Source organism: Struthio camelus, chromosome 3 (assembly GCF_040807025.1).
Source record: "Struthio camelus isolate bStrCam1 chromosome 3, bStrCam1.hap1, whole genome shotgun sequence".
Taxonomy (NCBI): domain Eukaryota; kingdom Metazoa; phylum Chordata; class Aves; order Struthioniformes; family Struthionidae; genus Struthio; species Struthio camelus.
This window is the reverse complement of record NC_090944.1, coordinates 71,749,808-71,777,144: the sequence shown is the minus strand read 5'-3', so window position 1 is coordinate 71,777,144 and position 27,337 is coordinate 71,749,808. Positions and strand designations below refer to the sequence as shown.

The 27,337-nt window shown below is 39.0% G+C and overlaps 2 long non-coding RNA genes across 3 annotated transcripts in view; one reads left to right on the top strand and one right to left on the bottom strand.

Annotated features, from left to right (window-relative positions):
• The window catches only part of LOC104153123 (uncharacterized), a 101,753-nt gene that overhangs the window by 54,471 nt on the left and 19,945 nt on the right, over positions 1-27,337 (top strand). For both annotated transcript variants that reach the window (XR_696158.2, XR_011140207.1), the window contains exons 2-3: positions 9,337-9,415; positions 13,239-13,437. This is a non-coding gene — a long non-coding RNA (uncharacterized lncRNA). The remainder of the gene's footprint in view (positions 1-9,336; positions 9,416-13,238; positions 13,438-27,337) is intronic.
• Positions 9,471-13,429, bottom strand: LOC138066745 (uncharacterized). Its single transcript, XR_011140209.1, has 3 exons — positions 13,331-13,429; positions 10,258-10,332; positions 9,471-9,645 (listed from the first exon to the last, which is right to left on the bottom strand). It is a non-coding gene; the product is annotated as an uncharacterized lncRNA (long non-coding RNA).

The following is a 27,337-nucleotide window of genomic DNA, read 5'->3' as shown; positions in this document are numbered from 1 at the left end:
TCACATCCTTTTTAACCCCTCGCACCCTGGGGAAATTAGACCTCTTCATATATAAAATGGCAACTGGGACAGTTTCTAGTCAAGGTGTACGTGTTCCAGCAAATTCTGTTTCTAAATCTAAATGGAAAGTCTTTTTTTCAGGGGAATAGTGAGGTGGACAGATAGGGCACAGGAATATGAAAAGAAGACTTGGATGAAATGTCGAATGTTGAATATTGCTATACCAGTGCCGATCATCTTTCTACAGACAGCTTTAATCTGTTTTCACTTACCGACATTTTCAACATCAGCAGCGCTTGCAGTATTTGCATGAGTCAGATCACGGGTGGTCTTTGTCTTGTTCTCATTAACTGGAGGTCAGTGAGAACTCAGCGGTAGAGCTTATAATTGAGATGAGTCTTCAGAACAAAGGAGAAGCTGTCAAAAGTTAGAGCAGAATGTTTGAACAAAAGAGAGCAAGTCTCACATAAAACAGGGAATGTAGGATAATATCATTTCCAGGAGTCTCATGCCCAGTGTTTATTCTAGGCCAGAGCTGAAGTTCCTTGTATTCCCACAGCCTTTCTTCAGGAGTGTCATATGCAGTAGGTTCCTATCCTCTTGTGCTTCAGGAACTCCCTGAAAACTTTATGGGTTCCTACAGACCAGAAAATATGTTTGTCTTAAATTTCTTCTTCCTGCCAAGGTCCTCTCTGCTTCCTTCTTCTCCTATCCCCACCACAAAAGACACTCTGGGTCTCTCACATCTTTTCTCTCCTCAGCATCCTACATGTCAATAGGCTAAAATGTTTTGGGAAGACAGTTAGGTTTGAGATGGGAGAACTGAAATGCTCGAACATGTTAAAGGCTGTTGTGAATTTCATTTTTACCTAGAGACAATATCAAGCTGGTAAAAGCTGGTACACATGCTAAGCATACGCCAGAGCGATGTGAGTTCCTTGCTTGTCTCTCTTGGCTTTCATCAAAATCGTTTGCGTTCATCCCACTGACATCCAGACTGTTCCCTGAGATTTTTGATCTGGTTGTGCTTTCTGAACTACAGAAGTAGTAAGGAGTGGATGTTAGGGCCAAAATGCCTTCAGTGATTATTTCAGCATTTAAGGAACTTATGGAAATCTCCCAAAATTGAAATGAAATTGAATTGAATTGAAATTGGATTGAAATGAAATTGAATTGAAATGAAAAAGATCACGGCTGCCACAAAGGCTCTTAATGTACTCTGCCACTGATGAAGCTTGCAGGCTCTGTCTTCCACCCCTCATTTTAAAACTAAGAATTTGTAATCATATCCATTTTGAGTTTCTGAGGATGTTGCCTCCACGGATGATAGCTCAGCCTAGCAAGCAGGGGGACCCACTGGGCTGGGTGGTGTATTGCCTCTGTGAGGAGCAAAGGCTGAAGGAGCAGGAGGACCTTGATCTTCTGCACCGAGAGCATAGGGAGGGAAACTGTGGCTCCACGGATGTTGCTGTGGAGAGATGCAGGGCCTTGCCAGTCTCAAAGGTTTCTCTCTATGCTTCCAGGTGGACAGCCTGAAGCCTCGGCTCAGTTCCCTCTGGCTCCCTTCAAGGCAGGGAGGGAATTATGCTTGTCCTATATGGCCTATATAGTTCCTATATGGCCTCCAATCTTGCTTCAGGGTCTGTTTTTACGAGCGCAAAATGGTTACGCTGTCGTAGGAGCGTTCTGTATGCAGGTTTCTGTTCTTATAAATCATCAGGTAAGATGTACAGTGAAAAGCCAGCCCTCCGGAGGGGAGATTTGCCTTGGCAATAGTCTGTCTTTGGTTTCTCTTCAAACAGCTTCTAATCACCCAAAGGTTTTTTGGTGAAAATTATCCTGCTTTCACAACCCACAAAAAGGACTGACATTTCTCTTCTTCACTATGATGTTCTGAGGTGAAACGAGTAACTCTCATCCACTATTTTGGGAGTTGCTGTGGAAAGTATTTTCATAAATATTTTCACGATATTTTTACTTAATAAAACATTTTACTTCTCATACTAACCAATTCCCTTTGTGTCAAACAATAGAAAGGGTCTGAATGTAACTTTATTCATAGGGAAAATAATACTGTAAAGAGACAGGACTTCCTAACTCTTTTTGTCACTTATCCAACCTCACTCCTTTTTCTTCCTGCTATTTTAGCACAAGATAAAGACCAAGGTGCTGAGCACCCTTGCAGCTGATTAGTAGGGTTTATATGTCAGCTGTCACCTCTAACCATGGCAGAGGCGTATTTCTGACATCTGATGAGTGGAAAGAGTGAGGTTCTAATGAATAAGCATGTCCCCTGCTTTCCTTTCTCTATTTATAATTTCTTTGGTGGGGGAGCTGAGTATAAATGCAGACTAATGAACACTAGATGGAGACAGATGCTCCTGCCATTGGATGTAGGAGATTTCCTGTTGCGAGCTGACATTTCTTATCAAACAAAGAGCTAACTCTAATGAGGTGCTGACTGTTCTGAAGCAGCAGGAGGATTTAAGCATTAGAGAGGTTTTACTCCCTCCACGTCAACTCAGACCTCAGCAAGCAGCTTTTTAAGGGCTGAATTTGAGCTTTGCCATCATGTGAATGTCCTATTAGTTCATAGCAAAGGTTCAGGGTATGCAGAAGCTTGCATAAATCATGCTATTGCAAATGGGTGAATCCAAGGAAAGGGTAACTTTCACTAATCGTTTTTTTACTTTGTCCATGCCTGCAACCAGCGGTCTTTACTAGAACTGGAATTGTATTTGTCATTTGTGACCTAGCTACACTTTTTTATAATGTATCCTGAGGCTCACTGCAGCACTGAAAACAAATGATATAAAAGAACATGTGGGTGAAAGGTTTGGAGTCTGGATGAGATACAGCTGGAAGTTTAGAGGCTTGTTAGAGCTTATCAAGCTATCTAGCCACTTGACGCTTTCTGCAGACTTGTGGTGGAAACCTTATGCATATGCAAAGCATGAGAGATGGAGGTATGTTAATAATTATGACTTAGAGATGTCCTTGTACTGAAGCTAAACATCCACAAACTTTCTGTTCTGAAGTTCAGACCTGGTTTTGAATGCAGCAGTTAGTATCTGATAAAGAAATGCCCTGGACTGGAAACTAGTAATCAGGCATTCCTAACCACAAGAGGACATTTAATTTCAGAACAGACCATGAGGTATGGGCTTTTTTTGGGCAACCATCTCTGATTATGATCACCGACAAAAATTTTTGAGGGAGAAAATGGTCATTTATGGAATTGCACAAGAGCTGGCAGGGAGGAGGCAGCAGTGTCTGGTAAGGGAAAACACTGCTGCTACAGGACTTGAGCATCTGGGTGAGTGAGCGCCTGTGAGTCACCAGTGTGTCAGCACCCTGGGCTGCAGTCTTTCACTCCGAAGTGATTGAGAGGTAGCTGACTCTTAAATGAAAAACAGGAGGATGTCCTGCAGGGCAGGTATGTAAAGCGAATAGCTGTCTTCTGCAAGTTCAGACCCTTTTTACTCAGCAAAGTGGCCGTGTGCCTGCGCTTGAGAGTCAGCTGAGCTCTGGCCAGCAAGGATCAGCTGGGCCTTCATTTTCCCAGCCATAAAAAAGAAACAAAAAGGAAAAAAAAAGCAGTTCTAACTGAATCTAATTGCCATTAGAAAGAAAAATGTGAAACACGGGTATTTCTCTTGAAGAAATGAAATCACATAAAATGTGGTAGAAAATCATTATGTACCTCATAATGCCAGGTATAAAAAGGGCACATAATACAACAGAGGGGAAGAATTCACAGTGCTGAATTTTTATTCTATGAGCTATTTGGCATTTTTTTCCAGAAATGTGTTATCTGGGCTTTTGAGGAGGCAGGGAAGTGGAGGGGAATAGCGTGACTACGCATCTTATGTAAACATAACTGAGGTACAAGACTTTGGAAGTCTGTCTTCAAATTACAGACAAGTGTAGACACAATATTCATCAGCTTGGAAGAGAATGATGTAATGGGGAACACTCAGTATTAGAGTTGGTCGGATCATAGAAGCCAGTATGTTTCATGGAAATGAGGCAAATGAAGAAAAACTCTCTTACATGTTACAACCTAGTGGTAAAAATGCTAACCAGAGGTGTTTGGGTTAAAGTCCATGCTCTGCCTGATTTGAAAGAATTAGGGATAAAAAGGTCTGATTCAATCAAAAGCAAAGACTGAAACAATTCAGTTTTCACAGAAATATTGGAAAGATTTTATTATCCTTCCACTGTAGAATGAAAATGAGTTTCTGCAATATAATAGACTCACCACCTTCTGGACAGCTCTGCATGTTTTCAGCTCACTTATTCTCTGTCTCCCCTGTTCTCCAGCTCTATAAGCAAGGAAAGCATGGGAAAGCTGTCAAGGAAACATATTTATTCTTTGGAAAGAGTACTTCAATCCACAAGAACACCTGCAGCTCAGCCCTGAACTTTATTCATGCACTCGGAACATGATTTCTCTAGCATTTTATGAAGTGAGGTGGGTTGCTCTGACAAGGAACAAAAGTAAGGGAACTGTACTGCACATAAAATTAAAATTAGAAGCTCTAAGGTAAAGACCTTGTGCCACTGATTAGTTCCAGCAGGAAAAAAGTAAATGAAGGAGTCATCTGTGGAATATAAACCAGTTCATTATGATCTTAGCTTCAAAAGCAGAAACTCGTTCTATTAAATAAAGCATCCTATTCTTTGTTCTTAAAAATGTATTGATAACCCTTTGTTTTATATAATTATTTTCTTCCTTAGAAAACTGCATAAACCCAGATGTACTGGCTTTCACTCAAGGGATTAATTAGTTCCAACAGAGGCAGTTGAAAGTTTTCCGAAGTTTGTCTTAGATAAGTATCCAGAAGACTAATGCTTTTTCAAAAGCTGTCCAAACTGTGTGAACCTACTTGACACAGAAGTACTGAAAAATTAAACTTGTGAGCCTTTCACTACATCCTGGAATGACTGCCTTTCTTGTAGTTAGAGATGCCTGATTGCTACAAACACTATGCTGAAGAATATTTGTTCACATTCCAGCATTCAATTTTCAATTTGTTTGTAATACTCTCCCTTGCCCACATTCATTCAGAGATTCTTTTTTTTTTTTTCATGTCAGCATTTGAGAAATGGCAGTTCTTCACTTTTATCTGTAATCGAAAAAGAGTGCTTGAGCACAAATAATTAATTTGCATAGAAATTTTTAGCAATCCAGTCAGGGAGCAAAACGTATGGAACAGATCCCACAGATCGAACAATGAATGATGAACAGACAAAAGCAGTATTTATGAAAATACAAATGAGACATACAAGGCTACAAGGCTACCTTTGGATCAGTATTGCTAAATACCTGCGTAGAAACTGAGATTACAGCGACAGATTTTTGACCAAAAGGTTTAAATATGCCATATAATTTTTCTCATGTTTTTACCATTTTCAGTAACTCAGAATGGCTTTAGTTATTCTTTGAACTTGAGAGTGTGAAGGGCTATTTTCAATGGAGTTTTAAAGGGTGACTCTCAAGACTACTTTAGTTTTTTGAGCTTTTAGGTCAATTCTCGGAACCCCATCCTTTACTCTTATGCTTTACTTTACGTTTTCAAAGTAAATTCATATTTTGAAAACTGATTGTCTTTCCCAGTTTTATTGTGTCAGGCAGTGCCTTCTCTGACATTAACAGATCAGGCCCTTAGAGAAACACTGAGGAGGAAACGTCGAGCGACTACTGGTCAGCTTTAGCTAAACCAGCATAGAAAGACAAGGGCCAGTTTCACAGTTTCTTTACACCTGTCACTAAGGAAAATAAGCCCTTGCCCATAGAGGAGACACTCAAATTTTCACAAATCTAACTGACATCACAAATATGAACCAATTATTTATTGGAGCCTTGAGGAAATCCAGTAGTCATGATGTTGCTGTTTGGGGAATGGGTAAGTGTTAAGGAAATAATAGCTCTTTAAAGAGACACAGAAGCACCAGCCCCTCCATGGGCCGAGCACAGCCGGCAGGTCCTGTTGTCACAGAGGACACAGTCCTTGAGGACTGTAATACCAGGACACCCCGCTTATTCATAGAAGGACTAAGAAAACCACAATTTCATTGAATCCCAGTGCCTCTCAGGAAGGATCCTGAGGTGATACACACTGTACCCTGCCCTGGACTGTAACTGAACACATAAAGTGCAAGTAGCAGGATATAGAAAAGAGCAAATACACCGACTGTGTAAGTTGCAGTCAGCATTTATGTATAACTTTCCTGTTTTTTTTATAGATCCCTCCCTTTTTTAAGGTGCAATTAGACCCTCCAGCTATTTGGCATAGAAGAGGGGGAACATGGTTTGTAAATTAGAGAATTTGCTTCCTTTCTAAAGCGGTGCGTCATTGCCTTGGGGGACTGTTATGGTTACCAAGCTCTAAGCGAGTCAGTCCTGCTGTCTAGCCACAAAAGCTTTTTAATACAAACACTGCTGAATGCTGCTCCTGAGCACAGCAGATGTCTGCAATCAGTTATTGACTGACTACTATGTTTGTCTCATGGGCTGGCCAATGTCTTTGCTCGATAGTAGATATCTAGGCTATGAAGTAGTACTGCTGAGAAGCATATCGACATGGAGATTGGTTTGAAGTAAACATCGGTACTATCTCACAGGAGCTTACTAATCCTTTTGCAGCATAGTCAGAGACTGTAGACATGAAATCAGCAGTAGGAGTAAGCTCTGGAGGATTTGATTATGATTAATCTTTTTTTGGGAAGGGAGGTATCTTCCTGTAGCTCCTTTTTCCGATGAAGTTTTGATAAAACCTTCAGAGACATGTTATAGCATTCCCCAACAACCTGATAGCCTATTTCCAGCTCTAGTGGCTTTAAGCAAATACCAGGGACCTCATCCTGTTTCCATTCAAACTTTCTCTGGAGCCAAGAGAAGTCTGTCTGAATCCGAACAAAGATTCAGAGTATCTAGCCCGACATATCCATGTGCTGTCATCACGGGGACCTGTGAAAGACTACAATGTCAGCAGTGGCAAACAACGTAATTTCAAAACTCCTCTCCCCTCCCAGTTCAACTGCCTTTCCCATTAGCCCCTGTTCTCATTAACGTACCATGCTTTGTAATTCTGAGATGTTATGCAAACAGTGACAGAGCAAACACAGGTTGCTCTGGTGGTGGGTGCAGACATTTTAACAGGGCCCAACTTGCATCATCAAACTTCTGGAAGACGTTACTTGGCACTTCTTCGGCATCACTTGTCAGTACCAAGCCAGATTTCTGTGTGTCCTCTCTCCTATTACTACTGTTACTCGGAAATGTATTCGGTAGCTCCCAAAGGTCCCAGCTGGGATCCAGGCCCTGCTGTGTTGCAGCTGGACAAGCAGTCCCGGTCTCTGTATTATAGAGATGAGTGGCTTTATGGTTACAATCCACGTTCCCACTCACTGTATTTTTCTCAATGACTGTCTGTGAAGCTCAGTGCATTTCTTTTTTCCTGGAGTAGCTAAGTGAGATTAGTGAAAACTATCACAGTTCCACAAAAGATACAGTTCTCCAAATTTTTATAGGAAATGAAAGCCTTGCAAGTAAGGTACAGATATATTTTCACACAAAGGCTTGTGTATCATCTTGTAAACAAATCAAAGCTGTCTGACTGACTCAATATTCGTCGTATTTATAGATGTAAGTGACCCACAGAGGCAACTGAAGTAATATCACAGGATTTAGCTAAACAACAGGAGATTTATGAATAGCAAATGCTAAAAGCAATATAGGCCCAGGGAATATTTTGTGTAAAACATGAATCCATCTTCTAGTTTAAACAGTAGACTGACTGACAACGTGAAAGTCTGCCTTAGGAAACCTGTGAGCAGACAGCAGTGTCAGATCAAATAGATCAGTAATTTGCCCTTCTACAGCTGAAAGGAAAGGGTCACTATTATGTTTCTAGCTAGTTAGTTATGTTTGTCTGATTTGGCCAGCCCACGATTATACTTCTAAAAGAGCAGAGTGTTGCTCTGCTGTCTCCAGCTACCCACTGAGACAATCGTAATCCTGAGCACTTGGTGCAGCCAGCTGACCATGGTAGCAGGGACAGAGCACAGATCCTCTTGCTCCAAATATAGGTGAGTACAGATAGCATTTAGCTAAAGGAGAATCTTTATTAACAGCAATGTCAAAAATGAGTATAGCTGAACACTTCCCTTTAGTAGAGTTACTTCACTACAATTTATGCAGCACATGTACGTACCTCGCAAAAAGAGTGAAAGAGCTGAGATCAAACTGTAAGGCTATGCATACGACTGTAACCATGAATATCTTGTGGCTCTGTATTAGGACACAAAGTCTGTCTTTAACAATATGACAGGCTATGTAATAATTCATTAGAAAGACCACAATGCTGATATTAGCAATAAAATGCAGGGCATACTTGTTTGACCCAACTTTTTCTGGTTAGCATTTTATGTACAGTCAATCTCACTTCCCTAAAATGTACTCCTTTTTGTATTTTAGTGGTTGTCTTTTGATTAGTTGAGAAGTGGACAGCTAGCATCACAGTGAGAAATATGGTAATGGGTATTTCGTTTGATCTATTGAGCACACAGGAACATGAAGCCTCTCTTGCCAGGAGTGCCAGAGAAAAAATGAAATAGTTGAATTGCCTCACTGATTAAACACCGTGTAATATATACCCAGCAGCTCCTTCTGGGTCTTGCCACTTGTAAAGCACGTTGTAAGAACACTAAAAGAACTGGTCAGATTGTTACGGTGGGGGCTGATTGAATCCTAACATAATAGCATTCACATAAATCTAGGAAACAGTTGATCTCCCTTTAAGAATGAGAAGGTTACCACCCAAACTTAGGTCTAATGCTTTAAAACTGAGAAATAGAAAGTGATTTCTACAACCATTGTTTGAGGGAAGGGAAGAAGGAAAGAATAAAGGTGGCCAAATGTGTGTAAGAGTTAATTAAGAAAATGCCTGGTAACATTGCTTTGAGGGAAAATAAAAAGAGAGAGAAAGGCAGAATGCTTTTGGGAAAGAAGCTTTCAAAGAAAGAGCAAACACTATGTCATGCTGTTGTGCTCCACTGTGTTCAAAGAAAAGCAGGACTTCTTGTACACTTTCTTACTGAAGGAATTGAAGCAGAGAAATACCCAACTCCATCACCAAATTTTCCTTCTCCTTGGGGACCCATTCCCAAGTTAGGATATCTGCTAACTTTTCAAGTCAGGAGAGGTAAACAATATATTCTCATAATGCCACATCCTTCTCTGCCTTTTGCCTCATTAATAAGCAAATCTGTTAGAGCACACTGCTTAGGTACTCTCTTAACTTCTTAACGTATCGATTGCCTTCCATGCAGACATTTACTGTGCTGAGACTGTGCCAGACTGATTTCTGAGAAATCTCCGTCAGTTGTATGACACTCTGAAGACCATGAGGTAGGTAAATTCCTTATCTAGTCTGACCTGCCAGGAAGATGACTCTGCAGACAACATGTAAAACTGAGTGGGCTGGACTTCTGCTGGCACATTACCACTGAGAGGTGCTTGCTTTTAGATGAGCATGGCTCTGTGGGATGGCAGAGAGTCTCTCCCAGTTTGTATCCTCGTCCCTCTTTGTCAGTGGCCTGGAGTTGCACGGGGAGTCTGATATCAGAGGTCTTTTTTCCCTGTGAAAAATTTTATAAGATGAGTTAGAAAAGTTAAAAGTGCTGAGGCAGCACAAATATTTTTGCTCAGGAGAAAACTACCTCTCAATATTTGCTTGCCCATCAGTTGGTAGAAAAGGACTCTACCCAGATCAAGGACTTTGGAGTGCTCCTAGAAATGAATAGTCCTGATAGAAATGAATAGTCCTGATAGAAATGAATAGCTCCTGATTATGAAAACAGTGAGACATAGCTGCTCTGTATCTTTGAAAGATGGTTAAAAAGTTATCTTTGATAGGTGGTACCAAATAGATGTTAACTGGGATCTACCAGATGATTAGCTCTCTGAAAAATCAGATCACCCTTGAGACAATTTAAACAAGGTTTTTCCCTGCCTAAATATAAGCAGCCAGAGTTTGAAAATCTTGGCTTAGTCAAGTTCAGCATAGTAAAGATTGTGTCAGATGCAAAAAAACACTTAAGATCTGATGCTGTAGTGCAGATGATTTCCAGAAAATCCAAGTAAAAATACAGTCTTGTATCACACATTTTAATATGTCTTATTCTTTCCTTCTGCAGCTGGGTGGCTGTCTCACACGAATGCCAAGAATTAAAGTACAGTATGTACTGTACCTGTAGTTTATGCATCTATTATTTGTGCAGATTTTTTCCAGGAGTAGATCATTTTGGGCAGGAATTGGTTGCCAGCTAGGAAAGGAGAGAAGGAAAAACAAAATCATGTCCTTTAGGGTGGGTGGTACTAGTAAGCAGAACGTTATTGGTCTGTGCAGGCAGCAGGATCTGGGTTTAGTGCTGTCACTAAGGTCTCCTCTGAGCACGTCAATAGAAGAGAACTATTATGGGAGCCACAAGTCCAGCATGCAATTAGGGTTAGGTAAAGGGCTTAAGTAATCATGTAATCATTTCTGTTATATAACCTGCAAGATTGTGCCCAGGAAACAGAGACGCAACAATACTACAGCAGCAGTTAAAGCTGTGACTGCCCAGGGTCAATTGCTAGTTCCATTATAAACCTTGTTTTGCAGTTAATTTATAACCCAGACACTTTAATTCACAGCAGGCTTAAACTTGGCATATGCACTTATTTTCCGTGTTGAAAGCTTAAATTAATTAGATAGCAATAACAATATAATTATAATCATTGTTATCATTAATTTAGGTCCAGATCATTCAAAGCAGTGAAAGAAGCTTGATGGTTTTAGACTTGTATTTTCTTCACTTAACAGAGGTTTAGTTTATATCTCAAAGGATGCATTAACTTAGTCACTATACTGGAAACTTTTTCCTTTGTAGTCTATTTGCTACCTACTGTTTTACTTAAAATCCCTTTAATTTAAATCCTATTAATTAATATTTAATCTCATTTATTAATTCAGGTTCCCAATATCTAATAATGGAACATTTGAAAGAAGCACTAAATTTATTGTCTCATAAGATTCATTTTTTTCTTGTTCTACAGAGTGTTTTCCATTCCGATTAGTTTGTTGGCAGTGTTAACTGCAGTGCGAGCTTTGCACCCAAAAAAATTTTTTTTTTCAGTTTTCATGTAATTACAGATTTTTATTACTGTGCCAGTCAATTGTAAAAAATTGTAGGTATGTGGAAAGACTTTATTTGAGCCCCACAGCATTTCCCTTTGTAATGGACTTTAGTTATAATTACCTTTATTACTTATTATTTCTTTCTGTGGCATCCAGCCAACAGTAAAAATAGGAACTTTCCTGAACTTAGTCATCTTGTGTAAAGCAAAAACTCACCAACCCACAACAGAAGTTTTGTTTGATTAAGAAGATGGAATTTGATACATTACATAATCGTTTAATTACTCCTTCTGTATGGTCCTGAGCAAAGCTGCACTGTCACAGGAGAGGTTTACAGGATGGTGTCCCTCACAGCTCATCCTCAAAAGAAAGCTGTAATTATTGTGGGCATACAACACACCCTCACGATAACAAACCTGCCACAGCTTAGTACTGTGAGAGCTGTAAGCCAAAGCTTTTACCTATCTCTACCTTAACTGCACCATTTGTGAAGATCAGTGTAGTCAGGGCACATGCTTAGGTAATGTTTTGTGCTATTCTTCTCAGGATAATCATGAACTTGGCCACAGCAAATCAGGCCAAGGACTTGGCTCATTATTCCCACTTTTTTTGCTAATTTATGGAACTGTATGGTTCCATAACTGTAACTGCACTTAAAAAATATGGCAATGCAAGAATTTATCAATCTTTATCACAAAATGGTTAGACTTTTCTCCCCGCTCTTATATCAAGTAACGCACTCTTCTCGGGCTTATCAGGTTCAGTGGCACTATTCACATAAGGCATATGGAGTAGGACTACTTTAAGGTCTGTATATGATAGTAGGTCCAGGATGAGCTTGTAAACTGAAGAGCATTATTGCACATACAATTTTTCAGCTCAGTTGACTTGACTGATTTTATTGTGTTTTAGCTCTTATCCTTGAGAAGCATGACTACTGAACGTCAACACTGTATTCAGGGAAAGATTATGTGAAGCAAGTGGCTGGAGGGTTATCTCAAATCACATTACGGAGATTTCACGTTTAAATGAATCGCATAAATTTGTAAGTTATCTTTGCAAAAAACATAGAAAGGATTATTTACAGGGTTTTAAGAAGAGGGGCAAAAAAAGGACATCTTGCTTTCAAAAGGTGCTTCTGGGATAGTGTTGTATCACATCCCCCCATTGCTTTGCAAAGTGTTTTGTTAATTAAAACTTTCTTATGTAATTATTAAACTGCTGTGCATGTTTACACTTAATATTCTGCGAACTTACAGGAAAAGGAAAGCCAGGCATTTACAGCATAAGAAACAAACTCTGAGTGCTAAGTGGCAAACAGCAAAGGGAAAAGTAAAGAGAAGAGAGTTAGCTGAAATCTGTTGTAACTGGTCCCAAGAGACCCTTCATTTGGTTTTTGTTCCTATTCCAACGCATTATAACATTATTGCAGATGACTTCATATGTCAAGTGTCACTCAGAAACTGCATATTTTGTTTAGCATTATGAGTTTTAAACCTGCCAGAGAGTCAATATTTATCAGGGACACTTCATTTAACATTTGTGTTTTCTACATAGCCTAATCCACGCTCTGAAATTGAGAACTTAGTCAGTAGTCCATTAAGTCTACCTCTATCTGTAACAGGATGTACCAATTCAAACTGCTTGCTGCTAAAAGCAGGACAGAGCTAAAGAAATTTGTTAACTTATTATTAAGTCTTGTGGTTTTGCAATGTACGTATTGTTGGGCTTCCTATGTCCAAAATCAGTCTTTGATGGTATTTTTCGGGCCTATTTTGGGACTTTGAGTCTGTGAAATGAAGAGTTTGCACATGTCATCTAATAATCATTATTAAGAAAAAAAAAACAAGCTATCCCCTGTGTTAGCTGATTTTAATCAGGTGCATTCAAATTCACTGCTCAGTCAAAGGTACTTTCTCTAAAATCTACCATAATTTGGAAATATTTTATTTTTAGGGCTAACAAAATCTTTTTAGAAAGAAAAAGAATCTATGTTCAACAACATTCTGAGTTGTCTTCCTCTTGGTTTTCATTTGCTTTTTCATTTCTCAGTTTCAACTTGCATTAAAAATGCCAGAAAGGATCAAGATAGAACATAGTCCTGAAATGTTCAGGTGGCTAGATGGAAGAATTAGAAATCTCACCAAAACGCCCGTCCAGCGCTCGGCCAATTTTGCAGACCAGCTCTTGCCAGGGCTTACCCGAACCCCTCTGAAATTCCATCCGAAGTCTTTGAAGCCCTTCTGGAAAGGTAATTAGAAAAAGTAACTTGTTAATCACTTATTAACTCACAAATAACTACTTGAAATCTTATACTGTCACTTAGTTGAATTGTCAGTAGTCCTGTTTTCATTTTCCTTGACGTTAGTGTTTTGACATTTGGGATTCTCAGAACCCAACATCAAAGTCTAAATATAAATAACTTACTGGGTTTTCTTTCTCCTGGCAAAGCAGTCACCTATTTTTTCCTTAACTGACATCATGGTGTTTAGACTTTAAACATTCTGAATTCAGCAGCTGAATGCAAGGGCTATCTCTGATTGTGCAATGGCAGAATAGCAAGGGCTTTCAGCAGATGGACACAGCTCAGAAATCCAGTAAAGAAGAGCCCATATAGAGGTTTGTTGCCCAGATCCAACCCTTTTGCTGGTGGTTTCCTCTAGTGCTAAGCTACCTAAAACAGACAGACGATGATTGTTACGAAGAGCCATAAATTTTAAGAGTCCTTTTTTGTTTTGTTTTTAATGGGTACTATCTGGTACCACTCAAATGTAAGAGGCGAAGGCAGGAACGGAGGGTATAAAGATGAGTCATCGGACAAACATGCCATCCTTCCTGCCTATCATAAGAATTTCTTTGAGGTCAGCCACAGAAATCTCCCGTCTGCATCAACAGCGAAAGAGCAGAACTGTCGGGACAAAGAAAGGGCACAGAAAGAACCTGCAAATTGTGTATGTTCAGCTTTGCGAATCAGCAGCACCTTCCCCCGTGAAATATCACATTGGTTCTGGGGAAGATAGAAACATAGAAAGGAGCCCACAGTTGGTGACAACAAATATTAGAGACAGAGCCTTTTGTGTGAAGAGTATGAATGCTGAGCAGATGTGATGGTGCTTTTCAAAATAATTATGGGAAGTTGTAGAAAAAGCATATGAACTCTTATATTTAGCCTTTTTCACAATACAAGAAATATGGAGTTCCAACGAAATTGAAAGGCCGCAGATGTGAAACCAACGGAATTATTCTCACAACCCCTGATTTAGCTTGAGGAACCCAGGGTCACTGGGCACTGCTGAGGTCCAGAGCTTACAGCCAAGCAGATTAGATAAAGAGTGAAAACACTTATAGCTATTCTCACTTCTGGCTGTCAGGCCCCCTCATCCTGTAGACCACATCTGCTGCATTTACCACTTGAAAGGTAAATTAGTGAAGAGGTTCCTTGTACTATAACTAGGCAAGCTCGGACTTGTGGCATAGGAGCTTCAGGTAGGATTAGAAATTCACTTCTAAAAAAGTTATAAAAACGGCAAAATTATCTGTTTTCTTCTCTTTGTTCTCAAACATTCCTTGGAGATCACTGTTTGAAAAAGGATACTAAACTGGGCTGAACATTATTCTGATTTCCTAGGACGGCCTTTTTGTTCCTACACTGTTAGTTTTCAGGAGGCTGTCCCTTGCTTGAGGCCAGAAGATTAACAGATTGGGAAATGCAGGGCCTTTTACTAAAATCTTAAGAAAAACAAGAGATGAAATGTAAGTTTAATGTTCCAGCTGTCCACAAATTGAAGAATAAATTAAAAAATTTAAATGAGCTCACCAAAAATAGTGAAGTCTGGCTGAAAACCAGCTGGGCAAGAACAGAGTTTAAAATCTGGAGTTACTCTGAGTACTGAATCTGATTCCAGTAAAGCTTTAGTGCAATTCCAGCAGAAATCCAATTTCCCTGCTGTTGTTTTCTGGGGGAACTATGTTTTAAACCTGGTTGTACCCCTGCCATCCCTTGTAGAAAATAGTTTGAACTGGATATAGATAAGAATAAGATTTTGACCACCAGTGTCCATATGTTGGAAAATGGTGTAGGTTTCAAGAATGCAGAAAACAGCTGATGCTCCCCAAAACTATTTTTATACATTCAGAAACCCATATCAAAGGAAATGAAAACAAATACTACATCTAAAATGTATTCTAAATATCAGGTTGCAAAACTGAACAGAAGTTGCCGTTCAGCTAAATCTGGGTCTCCAGAACACAAGTGAATAGGTGCTTCCCCAAGTTTGTGCACCCACTTCTTTGAGATGCTGTTCATTACTGAAATTTCCTGTTGGGGAATTTTGCTCCATCAGGAAGGATCTTTATTAGCAAATTTTAAAAGGAGATGAGCCTTTAAAAATGTCAGAGACCCGTCCAAAGTAGGAAAAGCCAAATGATGCAAGAAACCAATGCAGAAGGAGCACAGGTGTTGACTTAACATCATTTTAACATCATTCTACAATTTGTCTGGATTTTTGTACCACCGTAACTTGACTGGGACAAAACTACATATCAAAGCCTCAGTGTTCTGGTAATATTCAGATGTCAGATGTACTTGAAAACATACTGCATGTGAAAACTCAGACTTAACTGTGGTGTCTTTGTAAAGCAAGTTCACACAACAGACACTCTGACAAGTGGATCACTTAGGTAAGACTGAGCAACAGATTGCTCTCAAGAAAGTCCTATTAACATGATAAAGGATTCATTTCTGATGTCTGCAGTACATGAATCTGCAAGAAAATATCTCCCAAAGATAGCAAATCAGGATTATTCAATAGAGGCTGCAGGATGATACGGAGTGCTCTAACAAATTGTGAAAATGTTAGCAGACAAAAAAAAATGCCATTAAATAGAAAAAGAAGAAATTAAAAGGAAGAAAAATATTCTTTAGAATGTTTAGGTCTCATAGCCAAAGCAGGAGAGTAATAAAACTTCCACTAATAACAGTTAATGAAATTTTTATGGAAAACCGTTTGACATATTGTAAGACAAATGACAAAGTCAGCCAATGTAAAGTGAAGGAAAAGAAATGCCTGACCTGTGACAACAGAAAAATGTTGTTAAGTTTGTAAAATCAGATTAGCAAGAACAAACAAGGGGTGGAATAAATTAGCCGCATTGCAAAGGAAGAAAATCCTATACAAGCAAATGGCTTTGAAATATGGAATTATTGTGATTGTCACTAAGTCAAAGAAAAGGTGACATGAAATAATCGCACAGTCATCGGATAGTAGGGTTTGTCTTTCTGAAAGCCCACGCAAATACGAGCTAACAAGGGAATTCATTTTATTCCAAATTAAATTAATTCCTAGTACAACATAGGAGGCTATAAAAACGAAGCTTTTCTGATAAATCACCAGTGCATGTTGTTAGTAGATTAAACCATATGCTCAAAGGCAAAACATTGCCCAGAAGTATTTAAATTGCTACCATTACATCAGCCCCAAGTTATGAAAAGAGTGGATAACTTTTTACAGATAAAGTCATTCTTAATTCAGCAAAAGGAAATGGATTGCACAAAAACATTATTGCAATAGAAAACAGACTTTTATTGCCTCACCGAGGTCTTGGGACATTAGCAGGGGCTTAATGAATGCAATCGCAGAACAAAAATGTGAGCAATGCATTTACCAAGAACCATCCCATTGACCTTGCTACCAAAATTGGAGATGACCTCCCGACAAGAACTAGAAATTTGAAAATAAATAAATAAATAAACAGGAAATGTCATTATTAAAAAGAAAACTTACGAAAATGTGTCTCTGATTAGAGCCACCAAAAAACCTCAGAACATTACAAATTATTACAGAGGGAACGTTGGTTTTGGCTCGTATACCTCAACATTTTAGAGGAAAAGCTGCCATTTTAGAGAAAGAGTTGGCAACGAACAAAAATCAAATGATTCAACATTTGAATACACTATAGATTTTTAAAGATGATTTCTGGGACATATTCCAGGGAGAAGCGAAACCCTCAGCTTCATTAAAATGAGGATCTATATAGATCATACTATCATCTGTGGGAAAGATGGGAAAGACCAGAAGATACGACAAGCCTCTGAGCTATACTGATGAACTCCAGGGGCTATGTGACACACAGTGTGGAATGAAAAGAGTCAAACGGTCATTTTCTGAAAGAATAACGCTCACATCAATTTCAGTAAGTCACACCTTCACTCTATGATTATTTTTTCTTCTACCTTTTTTATGCACTGTCAATATAGATCATATGATCTGAAGCAGAATTTAATCCTTATGAATTTATACAATGTCAATCACAGAAAAGCCCCAATATTAAATGCAATCTAAAGGGCACCAGAGCAACAGAGTGACAAATAGCATCTTTTAATGCATGCTTCTGTATGATAAGCATTAAGTGTTCAGTTCCAAACATAAAAATAAAATATTTTCATTGACTAACATTATACTGCAGTTGTTCTCATGACCACTTTATGAAATCTTTGTAAAGGGAAAATCATGGGGCTATATGTAGAAAATCATCGGTGTCTTAATAAATTCTGCATAAACTCTTTCATTTGTGAAAAAGAAATAGTTTCTCACGTGCAGCCTAATGTAAGGGTAGCAGCAGATACCAAGCCATGACGTGCAATTCCTTCTGGACTTATTAAAGAGTCAGGAAAGAAGTGCCTGTAAGAAGAGGGAGTCAGAGTGGTCGCAAAATGAGATCACAGCAGAAAGCAGTCACTACTTTGCATTTTCTGTAGGACACATCTGTGCAGAAAGCAATTTGAGAAGGGTGTTTCAGGATGGTAAGAGGCAAGGGGTTGGGTCCTGCTCTCTTCATTGCCAGTGAGAGACGAGAGAAGAGCCCAGAACAATTATAAATGCATATGTTAATACAGTGCTAACCTTGGGAGCACTTTGTAGTCTACTATCCATTTAAAGAATAATCCTATTTGTTTTGTCATTTTAGCTTCTCCATGAAGTTTAGCTGAAGCCAGGTTAGAAAAGATAGGAACGCTCTAGTATTGTAGTGCTTCTACACTACTACGCTACTATTGTAGTGTCTTTCTTCATGACAGAAGAGCAAAATAGAGCTAAGTTCTGTCATCAAGAAAGATTTTTATTTATAGACTAGCTTGTTTGTTCCATTGGTGCTACTCAGTGCGATCAAGTCTAATCATCAGAAAAATCCATGAGAAAGATAAAAAAGGGCTTTTACTAAAGCAAAATACTTTTGTTTCTTCTGAGTAGGCAATTTTCCTTTAGGTCAGCCAGGTAAAAGAGACTTTTTGTTTTTCCCACGTTATTCTGTTTTACTTCCCATTGACAAGAACTGGTGTCTTTGTAGTAGGAATATAATTTGCTTTGAAAACTGCAAGGTAACTAGTGTCTCAGCTCAGATTTTGTTTATACTGATTTAAATGTGGAATAATAGCAGAGATTAAAAGCTGAAAAAGGATTTACAGAAAAAAAATGTTTGGTAAAATTTGGATATCTATCCATCATCTGTTAATTACGTGTGGTACTTACATTATGTGTAGTTACCTCAGATGTAAGCCAACAGCAAACACTATTTAGTGATATTGTTTAGTACATAGAGTACTACACAGAGACATAGTTTAGTAATCCTGACAGTATAGTAGCTCTAAAAATTTCCCCACCTCCGTAAACCGAATGCCTAGTTAAAATATAGGTTCTACAAATATCGAGAGGTAATTGTATTCATTCAACTGATGAAGGTTACAAAACAGCAGTAGTAGATTTATCAGCATTTAATAAAGAATTTTGTAACCTAGTAAGCTGATACTTTTCCAAAGCCAGTCAGCTACAGTTTGTCCTTCACCTCTATGTCTAACCAGCGCCCTTTATAAAGCAGGTTATAGTCTCACCTTAAACCCTCAGTGGGAGAATGTCAAGAAAATTTCTCAGGTGTTCTGACCACAAAATGCCCTGAAAAGAACTTTCTTGGGAGTCTGGAAACATAGACAGGAATATATTTCTGTATGGCAGGGGAATTCAGAGAGCATGGAAAAGCTGTTGTTATTTTTTCAATTCCCTTTGTTGGACATGTCCAGGTTCCAATATAGGACCTAAAAATTCTGTAGCTGAGTACAGTACTCTATTGTACTCTTTTATAAACACAAAGGAAAGATCTCTGGTGTTAAAACTGTCATAGTGGAAACCAGAAACATTCACATTCTCAGATATAGTACTATCTCTAGCTGAGATAGCATCCATCAGAACAAACGGATCAATTGTGAAAAGAAGACATCTTATGCTGTTGCACCAGGTTGTCAAAGACTTTCTTCATACATTGAGCTAGTCATTATTTTCAACTACACACTACAGTTTCTTTCCAGGAGGGCTAGAAAAGTTCTTCAACCCACTGTTATTTAGGACACATTGTCATAAAGCCATACGTAATGTGTTTTACACGTTTTCTAGGCATTGGAAGAGATCAGTAAAGATCAACAATTTGGAAAGCATCTATTTCCTGTGAAAATAAATGAAGATACCCTATGCACTGGAAAAGGACTCCCAAAACTTGACCTTGCATCTCCCCACTACCTTGAAGCCAGCTCTCCCAGATGCATTTATCTCTCCTCAGATCTTCCTGGTGGAGGTCCCTCTTCTCTTTCTTCTCCCTTTGTCAGTAAGGTAGACTTTCTCTGCAGATTTCAGCAGCTGACATTTTTTGGGCACAATTCCTGCCACTGATTTCACTCAATAGCTATCTTCCATTCTGGTTCTAGAAATAACGGGCATGCCTCAAGTAAGTTTAAACTTTCAGTGTTTCCTACAGAACTTTAATCAGCTCCCTATTTGAAGCTCTCAGGAGGACAGATTGCAAATTTGAACTACCTTAAGACGGCCATTACTCTTGTATGCATGAAGATCCCCTGAAATAGAAAAATGATATTCTGTGCAAGATAAGCGCTCACAAAACTCGCAGAACACATGACCAACAGTAGTTAATTTCTTTGGGATTTGAGGACAACCAGTCTCCTGTTTCTTTATGGTTCTAAAAAAACAACAAGCTTTATGAGATTTCTTTCTTTTTGTGGGAGACTGTAACCTACAGACAAAATTGCATATAATGCTTTCAACTTTTCATTTATGACAAAGTAAAGATTCCCTTCCTCCATTCTCTCTCAGTCAATGTTTCTGGATACTTAAATACCAGTAATTTTTAATTGTGGTGGCCATTAACTGACTACCATTTCTTTTTGTCTATAACCCCTATCCACTTTGCTTTTGTCCCAGTTGTGCTCACCAATCAGACAGACACTATTAGTGGAGTATTCTCAGTCAGCACAAGTGGAGTTGTGCAGGATCATGTTTAATATGCATCCCTGGTCCCATCCCCTTTGTCCCATGAAGAGGAGTTCAAGATGATCGCTCTGTGGACGCATTCTAATATACAGGAACTAGCTTCAAATTTGTGCTTCAGCTCACAATCTCAATTTCAGAATCTTAGGTGTATTGTGGTAATGTCGATATGCTGAAGATATGTTAAGTTACCTTCTAACATTTCAGTCAAACTACTATTGTATTATATTGTTTAAACTTATATAAAGTTCATATTTCCAGATACTTCATATTTTTATATTCTTAATGTAATTACCAAAACAAAAAAAAAAGTGAAAAACACACCTCTGGAGATGATTTAGAGCAGTTTAACCAGGAATGAATTTAATCCTGGTGATCAGTACGAGTTCTTTCATGTTTCACTATGCAATCCAAGTATGTGGTCCAGAATGCTAGCATTTCCTTTCTGAAGACTAACACCAAAGCTATAAAATAGAAATCTTAAATAACAAGCTGACTGTAATCATACTCTGTTCTATTCCATTCCATTCCATACCATTACCTTACCTTACACCTTACTTTACCGTACATTACCTTACATTACATTTTTTTTTTTTTTTGAGAAATATTCCTGAAATCTAGAGACTTTAGTGGAAAACATGACATTGAAAAAATACCATTCTTATTCAGCAACTTAAAGTCTGAAATCATCAAACAGATTATTTTTGTGACAGCCACACGTATAGTAACAAGTGATAGAGTCCAAATGTACTCTTTGCTTTAAAATATCTCTCTGACATTTTTGATGTGCCAATATTTTAAAAAGTGCAGTTACTATTTGCTGAGCAAAGGGAAGTAGTAAAATGATGTACTGCCCTTCTCCTAACTGCTGATTACATTTATTTTGTGCACGAGGCAGAAAGAAACCTGTTTTCAAAGGAATGATAACAGCTTTGGAATAGAGTTCAGCTGCTAGCCATGCTTACTGACTGAAAAGAGTTTTCAGTCCATTTGGTACAACAATAACAGTCAAAGTTAGGGAACCATTTTTCTCCTTCCTAAATATGTCCTAGCACCAGCATGATTTTAACAAGACAGCTCTTCGTTTTTATTTCTTTCACTCATTCCTTGGGTTTGTTGCCAAGAGCAACACAAAGAATGCACCAGGGTGTCATAATAATCCTCCATTAAATCCCTAGTATTTAAATTTTAATGCTATAATTCAACAGCTGACAAAAGCCCATTGAGCAGGTCTAAGGAGAGGAAAAGAGCCGGTCCCATTTTCTCAGGGGGTGATGCTATAGCAACATGGAATGAATTTGGGGTCAGGGAACAAGCTGTCTCCAAGCTTTGTTTGCATTTCCTGGCTAAAAGTGGAATCTGATGTTATAAATTTTACCAAAATAAGTGGTTATTCGGAGCTGCATGAAGGCAATTCCCTCTGTAAAAACCTTTGCCTTGTAAAAAAAAAGAGTGGAGACAAGAAAACCAGCAGCCAGAAAGCAGACAAATTAACAGACTGATTTGGAAAGTGCCATCTTAAGAATTATTTCGCAGTCCCTCTTCCTTCTCTAGTTTCCCTACCTTCCGGTGCAAATTATGCACCAGAACTTGAAATGATACAACACACTAAGTACATTTTAAAGGCATGACACAAAGACAGCGAAGTCAATAACTGTGCAACAGAGACCTCTTATAATCATCAAAGACCTAGAGAAAGTCTGGTATGTCATTTGTTATGCTTAGCTGTCCATGTACTAAAGGCTTTTGTGTTCTGAGGAATGTTGTTCCGTGGAAACAAATGAATACACCTGAAAGACAATTGTCCATTGTGTGAAACTTTGCTCATCAAGAGCAGCACAATCCTCTGTGCCTCCCATTTTCATTTCCAAAACTATCTTATTTACTTAGAATTAAAGTCTTGGTGTGGGTATTTTCAAAGCTGATTTTAGTGTGGACTAAAGCTTAAGGAGGGTGTACATAATACAGTATATTTGCAATTTTTGTGCATTCCAGTGTACTGTGAAGTATATTGTAAAGAGGAGGGTTGACACACTTTTCCTCTTTATAAAGAGTCAGAGATTCTTCAGACAATAACAATATAATGAGATATACAAGATCAGAAATGATGAGACATATAAATCTCTGTCTGGAGAAAAAAACAGTTAAAACACTTTTATTGCTTGAGCCCATTGCAGCGCAGCGCCCTCTTTCCTTTCCCTGTATTTCCATCCTGAAAGCTGCTGTGGATTACCAGTAGGTCGCCAGCCCTTGAAGCTGCTCTGCTGACAGAGCCTGCTGCAAGGACCTCCCACCCCTGGCATTTCTTGATCAGGGTGTGCCATCAGGGACAAAACAACCCCGGGGAGTGTAGGTGTCAGTGGCCTGATGTAGGATGGGTTGGAACGTGTTTGGTAGTTAAGATAATGCAGCTGGGCTGGATGATGGAGCAACTGATGTGGCAGGGAGGTAGAGAAGTGGGATATAGGGTCTGAGACCCTTTAAGAGACATGTGTGCAGGGAAGAGCAGGACCTGGCACAGCAGCAGCCCCTCTTGCAGCTGCTACATCCAGCAGCTGCTGCTCTTTCCCACAGCTGGTGGTGATGGAGTACCAAGACATCTGGAGCAGGGGGAACCCTGTCCCAAACTGCAGTGCCTGCATTTCCTTACCAAAGGGGTGGCGACAGGTTTTCCTGTCTTTTTTGCAGATCTGTCTGACAAGGGTTCAGAGCACAGTGGGAGCAGTTAGGAAGCCCTCCTCCTTCACCCTCCCCTCCAGAGCTTTGCAGCAAAAACTTTCTGAGAAAAAAACAGGGGTTTGTAACATCTTTCTCTGTGATTCCCAGCCTTTCTACTGTTTTCATCTGGGTGGGAGAAGCCACTGAGAAATGGCTGAACCACTCCTCTCTTCAGTGTACCTCTGTGACAAAATAGCATCTATCTTGTTGTCAGTTTGCCAATGAGATTGACAGAGCAAACAGTTGTTTTTCCAGGCCTGTATTTCAAACCTATATAGCCCAAAATTGCATTATAGATGCTACATGTAATTCATGTGCCTACTGCTAGGCTGTCCACATACTGCTTTTTGGAAATGCTACATCCATTTCTGGTCTGTGCAGAGTACGGGTCCGTTTGTTATCTGCTGTCATGCTGGCATATTAAATGGCTCATTCACAGTCCTTTAATAAGAGAGCACCTCATGCCTGCATTTTCTTTCCCAAGTCTGAGAATCACTTTCTAGTTCAATTTTGCTGCATCTGCAATGAACTGATTTTATGAAAATTCCATTCTTTCACCCTATAAAGAACTGGTTTTAAATAGAAAAGCTGTGAGCACTGGAGCCCCACTCCAAAAGAGTTCAGCTCACTTGACTTTGGGGTCTTTAGAGTGGGAATGATTCCTGTCAACCTGCTAGAACTAAAAGGGAAGCAGTTCATGTGCAAACAACTTTCCATCATTATCCTGGGAAGAATCCCACTGGGAGAATAAAGAGTAGCCATAGGAGAAAATTTTTGCAATAATGGCATGTCATTCCCTTGACCCTTTGCTGATGTGTTCAGTTCTGTTATAGCTCAGGCAAGAAATATGACATTTTATTGTCTGAGATTTCCAGGCAAGCATTCCTGAATGGCGTGCAGTTTTCCTTGGGTAATTATCTGTTGGACTGTCCAAGAAAAAACAAGAAACTTCACTGTCAAAACTTTTAAGCCTGGCAAGCTATAGACTATGAAGGTCCTTTGTTAGCTACTTTTTGTTAACATCCTCTGTGTATGTGACTGGATGGATTTACATGTTTAGTTTATTGTATTTGTATATTAGCCACACCGACTTTGATTATTTCAAGTAATAAAGAACAGAAGTAGAGTTATGGAACATTTACCAAGGCTTTAGAAAACTATTTATTTTCTGGAATTGCTTTTCTGTGGATAAAATAAAAAGTCTGGCAGCCTGAATTAGGCAGCTCCTGATCTTTTGCAGCAATCACCTGTTACCCTGAAAAATGAGCTTCTCTTTCCCTTATTGCAGCCTGCATCTCCAATGCTGTTTGTTGTAAAATTGCCCTATCAGCTTATAAATGTCGCCACAATATGTCTGAACCAATGATGTCTTCTGGCAGTGAAGTACACAGGTGTGCACAAATGGTACCGCATGGGATTCACTCAGTGGCAATTCTTCGCTGAACAACATTTCGCTGTTTGTTTAAGTGCAGGTGCTGGTCTGCTAGTCCTAGTGGATACCAAGGTGCTTTGGAGGACCAGCACACTCATGCCTCTAGCATGCTAAATACAGCCATGCAAAAGTGTACCAAAAATGCCGTCAAGCCTTTGAAAAATGCTGCTTGAATACTCATTTTACAATACCACTGTTGGAAATAAGTCTCAGAATCAACAAAATAAATGTCTTCAGGATAAAACAGATGTATATATGTCGGACCAAGAGAGTTGAAAGTAAAAAAAAAAAAAAAAGGACTAAGATGAATCAACACTGAAAATAGGACTTGCTGCATTTATGATGCTGGGTGTGTCTATGCTGTGTTTTCACACTCTGATGAGGATTTGTTATGGCCAGATATGCATCTGCTCCAGTCTAAAGCCACATAATTTCTAAGCTACCATAGTAGTCTGGTGCTATGCTTTATCTGCAGAGCTGAGCTCTGAAACTGTAGTGGCTGTATTTCAATTCCCTCCAGCTCCTGTAAGTAGAGGGTACAAATACCCTTTCACGCTACAGATACATTTGCTCTTCACTCTCTGCAGAAATCACCTTTCTCTTCCTCTGTTAGTTTGGTGCAAATCCTGTGTATTAATTTTAGTTCTGATTAAGAATCTACTTAATTGTATTTGACTTTCTGTCAGAATACTTTATACTTTTTGAATGACTTTGATGCCCAAGGCAGCAGATTTGGCTAGGCAACCAAGGTGAAGAAGTGACTGTAGTTCTAAGAATTTCTTCTATGACTTTCCCAGGAAACTTTATCAAGTAATTAGCAGTGTGGATTTAAAAGAAAATGAAAAAGACTTGTTAGAACTAATCAAAACATTGTAGGAACATCTTTCCCGATAACAATAATTTCAACGTACTAGAACAATGATCTCAGTCTCAAAGATCGGTACCTGTTGTGCAATTAGGCAACTATTAATAATATTATATTAAAAAAGAGGAAGAATAAGGCAAAGGACAGTTCCTTACCCAATGTCCTGTCATATGGAGAGTAAAGAAAGGATGGACTCTGGCTTACTGTGATTGTAACACTGATGATTTCTGTAGATTACACTGTCCAAGTGCTAAAAAGTCTATAATTCTTGTACTAGAACCCAAAGGAAAAATTGCGTATTACTCTGTGAACATTTTCTTCAGTGCTTGCTTATGACTTCAGAAGAAAATGATGCATTTCTGAAGCATAACCAAAATGAATGTCATGGATCCACGATACTAACCAGGTCTTTGGCTGCACCAATTAGCTCTGGATCTGGCTCTTGCCAAAGGCATTCCTGTCAAAATAACCGATAAATCTTTGGAAAGACTCTTTAAGAACAAATAAGTCTCAGCGAATACAGCCGGCAGTATACATAGAAAGAACATGTATAGCGAACAGAATGAGGTTAGCATTGCAGTTTAGAGTCAAGGATAACTCAAAACCTCCCTAAAAGGCTTCCTTCAAGTTTTACATGCAGGATTTTCCATGGTCTACTTCTACATATGCTTATCAGAAGAAATCCACTTGCAGAGGAGAAAATAGATTTTCTACTATAAATGCTAACCACAAATTACGATTAAATCTGTGATTAGAAATACATCCTTGTGCTTTTTCCTCTTTATTTCATACTTCCTAGACAAGCTGAGGTACTACTTTGGCTGCTCAGTGTGGAAATCTGGATAGGAGGGGACACTGAAGATGCTGCTGAAGCATGGTGGATATTCCTACTGAAAGATTATTCTCCCTGAAAATTCATGCAAGCACGACTGCATTCAGAGTCTGCATAAATTCCCATAAAGGAATCTAATCTAATTTAACTAATGGAGATTAGAAGCTATCGGTAATACCTTTCTGAATCAGTCAAAGCAAGGAGGCTGGTGAAATTAGAGGCAGGACACCTAGCTAGAGTTGTATGAACAACAAAGCTGTGATATTACCTTGCTCAGGAAGTCACTAAGACTTTATTAGATCTGATTAAGGACAGGATAGTGTCACAACTGTGCGACACACTGTTGTAATGAGAGCAATTGAATGTCATGCCTGACGAAATTGGTTCTCTGTTGGGCTTGAAAAGATTTCTTTCTCATCTCCCAAAGAAGGGAATTGCAATATGGTTACAAACAGCATATGATGAGTCTAAAAATATGTATATATGCATTTCTAACTTTCCCTGATGAAGCAGAAACTGACTAATAGCAAAAGAGTCTAGTCCCAGTAGGCCTCCTAGCTGGAACAGTGAGTACCAACCCTTAACACATGAACCAGCTGAAGAAAGTGCTGAGGAGAAGACAGAGTGATTATGGGCCTTCTAAAAACGGCAGAAATGGAAAACTTGGAGATTCATAGTTTTTTTAGCTCAGGGAGCAGAAGATTGAGAGGAGAAATGATGAAATCTTCAAACTAATCAAAAGTGATTGCAGACAGTTCTCCATGCCATTGCTAGGTCAGATAAAAATCTACGACTTCAAAGGCAGCAAGGAAGTTCAGGCTAGGTCAAACATTGGAGATTCTTACAGCACAAACAACGAGGAAAGGAGACATTGTCTATCTGGAGAGTGTGGAGAAATCTCCATTAACGGAGATCTTAGAGAACATAATACTCAGACATTTGTCAGCTGGGACACTGGCATACCTGATGCTCCCTTGA